At 35.8% G+C, this 7,828-nt stretch overlaps 1 long non-coding RNA gene across 1 annotated transcript; it reads left to right on the top strand.

Annotated features, from left to right (window-relative positions):
* Positions 1-2,645, top strand: LOC145806728 (uncharacterized). The gene is made up of 2 exons (XR_014350200.1): positions 1-234; positions 2,113-2,645. It is a non-coding gene; the product is annotated as an uncharacterized LOC145806728 (long non-coding RNA).
* Positions 2,646-7,828: the final 5,183 nt, after the last annotated feature.

Raw genomic sequence — 7,828 nt, 5'->3', positions numbered from 1 at the left:
TTAAGCCCGCATCTAGGTTTTAAGGTCCTCATTTGATACTACAAAACTGGATCATCTACTGAAGGTGTTCACTTGTCAAACAAATATGCTCTCTATTGTAGCTAAGAAATTAAGCAGAACTATGTATGTTGAAGAATTACTTTTTCAATCCTCCCAGTGATTTGCACTAGCTGCAGCAAAAATTAATGGCATACTCTATGTTGTTGGTGGATATGATGGAAGAAATTACTTTAAGTAAGATTTTATTTCTTTTAATTTCTTATCTATTATTTTATTAGGTAGCATTGTCATTTATGGCCAGATTTACCATAATTAAGTAGTTCTGTTTTGAGCCTGCTTAAGATTGTTTTTTTTTTTTTTTTTTTTTTTTTGTGTGTGTGTGTGTGTGTTATGTTACTAATGCATGCCCTGGTTCAGAAAGATTGGCTGATGCTGTTACATAAGACTGTTAAGTTGTGTTATTGCGAGGTTCCATTGTCGTTATGGACCGATTAATAGGTTGGAGTGAAATTAACGATTGTATTGGCTATTGCAGTCTATTAACTTACAGCAACGACTGTCCATTATGGCATGTGAATTTATATACATTTTGATAACACATATAGACTTAGGAAACTTGATTCATTTTTTAGATTCACATTTGCAGGGGTGAAAACAACAATATTTCTCTTCACGTCTCTAGCATCATATTTCTGTAGAAACTGTTTATTGAACTAAACACACAAAGGGTACAGTACATCCTTTGTGGGGGGGGCGGGCGGGGGGGGTTGGTTCAAAATTGAACAAAACTGTCGTGTTAGATGGTCAATAGAAAATTTGGGTGATAGAGTGGTTGGAGAACTTTTAGAAAAAAATTTGGGTAACCCATTACTATGGGAGGGTTAGGGCTGATTGATTAGGTTAATCCTCTGTTGGGCTTGATTTTGAGAGCTCTTCTTTAGATGGTTTGAAGTAAGGAAGTAGGCTCGTCCTCTGCAAGTTGCAGGGCGATGGATCTAGGTTGTCGTGAAGGTGAGTGGTTGAATTCATTAACAGGAGATTATGGAGAATATGACAGCCAAATGAGTTGTGAAGGTTAGGTTTGCTCCGAAACTTTGCTGGGCTCACTGGAAAGGAAGTTGGAAAGAGGATTATTGGGTCAAAGAGCAGGGAAGAAAGGTAGCAATGGAATGGTGGCTTAGGATTTACTTTTCAATTCGATGGTGGTCATTGTAAGGGATGACTAGGTTGATAGGGATGAAATGAAGATGTCTAGCCAGGGGGAGGTTCTCATGAAGTCAAAGATGGTGTCTGATGGATAGGGATGAAATGAAGATGTATATCCTGAAAATGCTAGAGACCCTAAAAATTCTACCAAATGTCTCATATGGATATGGGATCTATATGGGACCTACATTGTGTGGGTTCCATATCTATGTGAGATATTTAGTAAAAACTTTGGTAGAATTTTTAGGTCTCTAGCATTACTCACATCTATCCAGGAGGAGGCTCTCACATAGTTGGTGTCTGAGAAGGAGAGGCTCTCACATACTCGAATACCCAAGGTTGGGAAAAAAAAAGTATAAACTTGAAATTGCATTAATTCTCCAAAACTTGTGTTGCCCTTAGGCTTACAACCATTGTTTATAAATCTAATCTCATTATAGTAAAACAAGAAACTAATAAAATAGGAAATCTAAACAATCTCAAATCAGTAAACTAAATAGTTTTATACTAAATTAAAATATTCCTAATCAAAAATTAATTTCATAATAATAAAATAAAATATATAATTATTAGAATTTTGTCTAGATCAGTTAGCAAATTATTGTTGTTTATATTTATATTTATATTTTTATATGCTTTTCTTTTGTTTTTTTTCTGTAATATTGTAGATTATGTCGATTAGATTTTTTTTTCATGTGTCTGATTTATGTGGTAAGATGCCAATTTATTGTTGAAGTGTCCTAACCGCCAATTAAAGAGTTTAGGGAGGAAAACAATGTTTATCTATAATCTCATGCTGGCACCAAAAATTACAGGTCTCTTCGTATAATAATCTCCTTTGCTTCCAAATATAAAGGGTGCTCAAGTCTATTCAATGTGTATTTGTTGGCTATATATTTTGTACAGACTTATAGCAGTTTGACACGTGGATTATAAGGGGCAAATTGGGGAATCAGTAAAGGTCTCTAATCATCAACAGAAGCATAGCAACTTGCAACAATGGCAATGGATCCGTGAGACATGGGAATAGTCAAGATATCCAAGGTGACATGGCCAAAACGGTTGCTTACAGTTTAAATTCAAAATCAGGAGGGAAACCCAACCATGAGAGTGGAATAGTGGAAGCAAACTGTTCAGAACCACACTCAATGATCATGGAGATCATTTCGATGGTTACCACCTACTTCGACGGCTCTTCAGAGCCTATAAATATAAGAGAATGCTGATAATGCAAGGACCTAGAACCAAATCCAGAAACCAGTTTATTTACTTTTTATTTTCCAATCTTTTAATTCCAGTCTTTACATTCTTGTACTGCACTTCAAATTCCTAGGAGTAATTCTAAGTTAGCCTATCACTGTAATCCTCTTCGAAGCTGTGAAAGTGTGAAGGTACCATTGTAAGTTCTTGTTTACTTAATAAAAGATTGATTTCTAACACTGTTGTTCTCTTCTTCTATTTTAATAAGTCATCTCAATTTCTCCTAAAAACAATCAAGCCACCAGTAAAGTCCTCTTCATTGAGGCTAAAAGAACTTCGAAGCAATCGTCTGACTAATTGGTTGACATTTATTAAATTATATAAGGACTTATTGATACTTGCTGGCACGCTCAAACATGACACGACACGACATTAGGGGTGAGAATTCCTAACACGACTCGAACCATACACGAAGTTATCAGGTTAGGGTGAGCATTTTTCGACACGAACATGTATATGACACGTATAATTTTTTATGTGTTTGTTTAGATAGAGAGTCCTAGAAAGTAATGGAAACTAAAGTTTCCTGTACAACTCAAATTAGCTTGTTAGTTAGGCTAATAATTTCTTGCAAAATATACAAAAAAAAAATTATTTTTCTGACAAATCTTGACAAGTTTTATTTTGTTTCATTTTTGCCCATGTTTCTCTCCACAACCTCCTGTTATGTAGTGATTATATTTATTTTTTTTTCCCATCATTTTCTTACAAAATTTTTCATCTATTCAAATACATGCAAGAAATAAATTTTCAATTTTTTTTTAAACTTTATTTCACTTTATTTTCTACCATTTTTACTATCATCAGTTTCTTTCTAAACAAACAGAGCCTATAGAATCACTTAAAAAAACCCACTTCTCAAACAAACCTTAAATTGAACACATTTATACATTAGAAACTAAATCGACACAATTTAAATATTAAAATCAAATTAAAACGTATGTTTTATACACAAAAACTAAATTCATATAATTTAAACATTGCTTAACTATAATTTTTTTGTAATATGCATAAAATATGTGGTTGATAGTTAATTGAGAAATTTACTATACAACAACAATAATGGCAAGTAATAACCATAGTGCGCAGTAGCCCTTTAGAGTAGGTTTGATTGGTAGGATTAATAGTGAGGTGGTAAATAATTTATGAGATTAGCATAAGATTAGTTAATTAACTGGATTAGTGAGATACATAATTCCCTATTGTCCGGTTTGTTTTGCAATAATGGAAATATATAATCCTAATTATATATATGTTTTGCATTATTAGTTGTTACACATATATGTAGCTTGCTTTTTATAGCGACCCCGGTTTCCCTTTTCTTTACTTGTTATATCCGGACTTAGGTTCCGTGGAGCTGGTTGTTGAGAGTATGTTGTTTGCACCCTTTAATCCTTATATTGAGTCTTGGGTTGTGTTGGGAAGATTTGGAGCAGGTTGGTTGAGCTTAGGAACCAAGTCTAGTTGCTCAGATTTTGGCTTGTCCGCTCGAGCGGGGGTTTGGGCGCTCGAGCGGAGAATACACCCATCCAGTATGTTCTATGTAGTGTTGGACGCTCGAGCGGGGTATTGGCCGCTCGAGCGGGAGGTTGTGAGTGACGCTCGAGCGGGGAGTTAGGCTCTCGAGCGGGGACCTGTCTGCAAAAAACTTCTGGAAGTGTGCATCCGCCGCTCGAGCGGGAGTTTGGCCGCTCGAGCGGGAGTCTGTGAGTGGCGCTCGAGCGGGGGTTTCCACGCTCGAGCGAGGCGACTGTTATAAAAATCCGAGACCCGACTTTCTGGATCATTTTTCATCTCCCTTTTGATTCTAAAACCCTAGAACCGTCTTCTCCCTCTCCCTACACACCTTCTCTCTTAGGTTTGATCTACTTAGAGTGTATTTCTACCCTAAGTCCTTTGTTTAAAAGATAGAGTGGGTCGAGGGCTTCCGTTTAATCTGAACAATCTTGGGTTTGGAGCACTTTGGTTTTTCGTCATCTTCTCCATTCGAGTTCTTCGCTTCGAGGTAGGGATTTCCTACTCCATATTATAGGTTTTGTTCTAAGTTTTGGTATTTTGATATGTTGGGGGTTGTTTGGTAATTTTGGGAAAAACCCTAGTTGTTGTAATAAATTAATTTATATAATTAATTTAGGAAAAATTGGGGAATTTAGTTGAATTCATGGAATTAATGAATTTATTGATTAAATGGTGTAGTTGGTTAGCTTAATCACTCACCTATGAAAATGTTGGAATTATGTTAGTTGATACATTTATTTCCTGTTTAGAAATAACTGTTTTGGGCTACCGGTGGAGGATAGTCGTGATTGTTGTAGACATTGCATGTGGATTAGGGAAAACTGAAACTAATCACATTGGTTAAGTCATTGATTTAGACTATTAAATTAATACAGAAAATACATGTATTGATTGTGTGTTGTATATGACAAGTGTTTAATACATTGTATATGCATTTTGTTTGGGAGGAGATAGGGGATGTACTCCACGGTTTAGGGGAAGATAGGGGATGGACCTCTAAACCGGATTTGTTTGGGAGGAGATAGGGGATGGACTCCATTAGCATCACTATTATGTGTGCTTGTTGATATTGAAGTGTTTTTACATGTTATTGATACAGCACTAAAATGTGTATCAAACGGGAAGTATGAAGTGTTTTGATATGAGCCTGAGTCTCATTTGTTTTGTTGATATTGGAAGTAATGTGAATATGATATATAGTTCACTGTTGTAAGTGTGGCCAGGTTCTGAGCCACATTGATAATAATGGAAAGTGAAACGTGTCATCGACATTAGTGTCATGGAGACTGTACAATGATACAATTGATTATCTTGGTTAACCATCTATCGAATGCTATTGCTTTATTCAATGCTTATATTTGGTTTAGTATATTTCTACTGGGCTGTGGCTCACCCTATATGGGAACATCATTTTCAGGTTCAGGTGATAAGCTACCTCCAAGGACTTAGCTTGGAAGGATTCGATTTTTTTTGGATTTTGAAGACTTGTCTTTAGTTACTTGTTTTATTTGAGATTACATGTAAACATTCAAGCCAAGGGCTTAACTTGTAAATGAGTTAGTACTCATTCTTTTGTGTCCAAGTGTTAGCTTGGAAAGATGTAAGCCCCTAGGGCATTTATTTTGACGTTACAGGTGATGTCTTTCAATAAAAGTACTCTGATGAATAACTCAAATGATTCGTTTTCTTTTAATAATGCATGTTAATGTTATGTATATTATGGGTTTAATTTGAGGGCGTTACACTTTTCATGCTCCTTTCAGATACGATAGCCCTACAATTCGGATTCTCGTGGTTCTGAATCTGATTCCACAAGTGCAATGTGAAATAGATAAACACAAATGAGTCCAAATCCAGCAAATCTTTTGGAAAATCGATTTTGAATCAAAATGTCAAAAATAGACTGCTTTGCCAGATTATAGAGTCGCCACCTAAATATTTTTGGAAAATTTAGAAAACCCGAGACTCGTGCCCAAGGCCACTTATCCGTCATCACCAAAGTGTCTTGGCTCGGGAACTTATATACGAGAGGGGAAGGTCATGAATTGAGCACTCCTGCTCACCCGATCAAAGATCGGCCTCTACTGATCATGATGTGACTCTTATTTACATTATACACTCTTGTTCCAATTATTAGGCTATGTTTTACTATGTGTTGCACACAAGTATAGACTAAGTTGCAAAAGTTGAAACACTTTGATCTCATGTTTGTTTGAAAAGAGTTTTGAATACGAGTCACTTAAAAAAGTGAACATGTATATACATTTGTCAAAAATTCCCAATTTAAGCAATTAGCCTTTATCCACTGGCATTTAGACAAGTATATCACCTAAGCATTTAGCCTCATGGTTTTATGCTTGACATGGCAACATTCGCACACATGCAATATACTAAAGCAATGAATGCTCACCTAGTACTCCAAAGCAAGCCAAAAGAAGTAAAAGAATTAGAAAAATGCATGCTCTAACGATGTGAATGACTAATGCAACACACACAACATGCAATTAATAGGTTCGGCTACTAGTATGACATGTGAAACAATTTGATAGCATGCAGTTTAAGCACGTTTTCAAAGAAGCAATAAACAACAATGCTTGCTAGAATGATGTATCGAGCTTCATGCATGCAAGACAAATGGATACTTTGTTCATGAAGAATGCTAAAAGAAACGTAATGCTCTATGCTATCCATCATAAGAAAGTAAATAAAATGGAGAAAGAACGGGGGTTGGAAGATATACACAATATTACAATTTTTCCCTCACACAGGAGGGTTCGAATAAATGTCCAAACTACGCTAATTATTACAATACCAAAATTAAATAGTTATTCTAACTAATTAATTATAACACAAAACTAACTAGCTATCCTAACTAATTAATACAAATTAAAATTAAACTAACTAATTAGTTACAAAATGAAATTTAATTAACTAAGTAATTAACTATTACAAGTTCACTACTTTAGGTACAACATATTACTATTAAACATAATTGTAACGAGCCCCGAGAAGCGAGGAATGGCTCATGCTTGCATGCAGATTTCCACCCGAAAATGCCCTCTGTTTGGCTTCCAGAATACTTCTATTTTGCAGTCAGAAAATTTCACTATTATTTTTTCACCTCAACCTCTGCTCTGTTCTGCAAGAAAAAGGACACTGCCTGGCTGAAAAAAGTGGCCGGTCGGCCAAAAAAAGTGATCGACCGTACGATAAAGTGGCCGGCCAGCCACTAATGTTTGGTATTGCCTTGTTGTAATAGACACAACACAAACAGAGTATTTTTAGGGGATGTTTGTCTACCCTGCCTCTCCTTATCATCAAACAAATGAAATGAGGGATATGCTTGATTCGCAAGCCATCAATCAACGCAAATTCATTGCGGGAAGACTTATGAATCAAGGGATACAATCTCAATAAATGACAATGCAAAGACTCACAAAACCTCCTCCCTCTCATGATATTGATCAAAGGAAGTGATTGATATTGACTCTTGAATCATCTCATCACTAACAAGTATGAAACGACCCAAGACTTAATGGGTTCAATTAACGTCCGATTGAACCCCAAACCATTTTATTATCTTGCTTCATTTTAGTCCCAATTTTATTAACTTCTTTTAATTGCCTTTCCATTCATTAGTCATTTTGGTCCGAAAATGAGCATTAAGTCCACTAATGGAGAGAAGTGCCAAACAAAGGGTTGTGTCATGCCTTTGGTAATGAACCTCCGAAGAGATTAAACCATTAAGCACAAGGATCTCTATCTCAAGATTAAACAACAATCGGTTGAAACAACTCTCAAAGCAATGAAAAGCCAAGAAATGAGGGAGGTTGCAGAGGTGATT

The sequence above is a fragment of the Camellia sinensis genome, chromosome 14 (genome assembly GCF_055761805.1).
Source record: "Camellia sinensis isolate YWXY chromosome 14, ASM5576180v1, whole genome shotgun sequence".
Taxonomy (NCBI): domain Eukaryota; kingdom Viridiplantae; phylum Streptophyta; class Magnoliopsida; order Ericales; family Theaceae; genus Camellia; species Camellia sinensis.
This window is presented reverse-complemented; position numbering and strand designations above follow the sequence as displayed.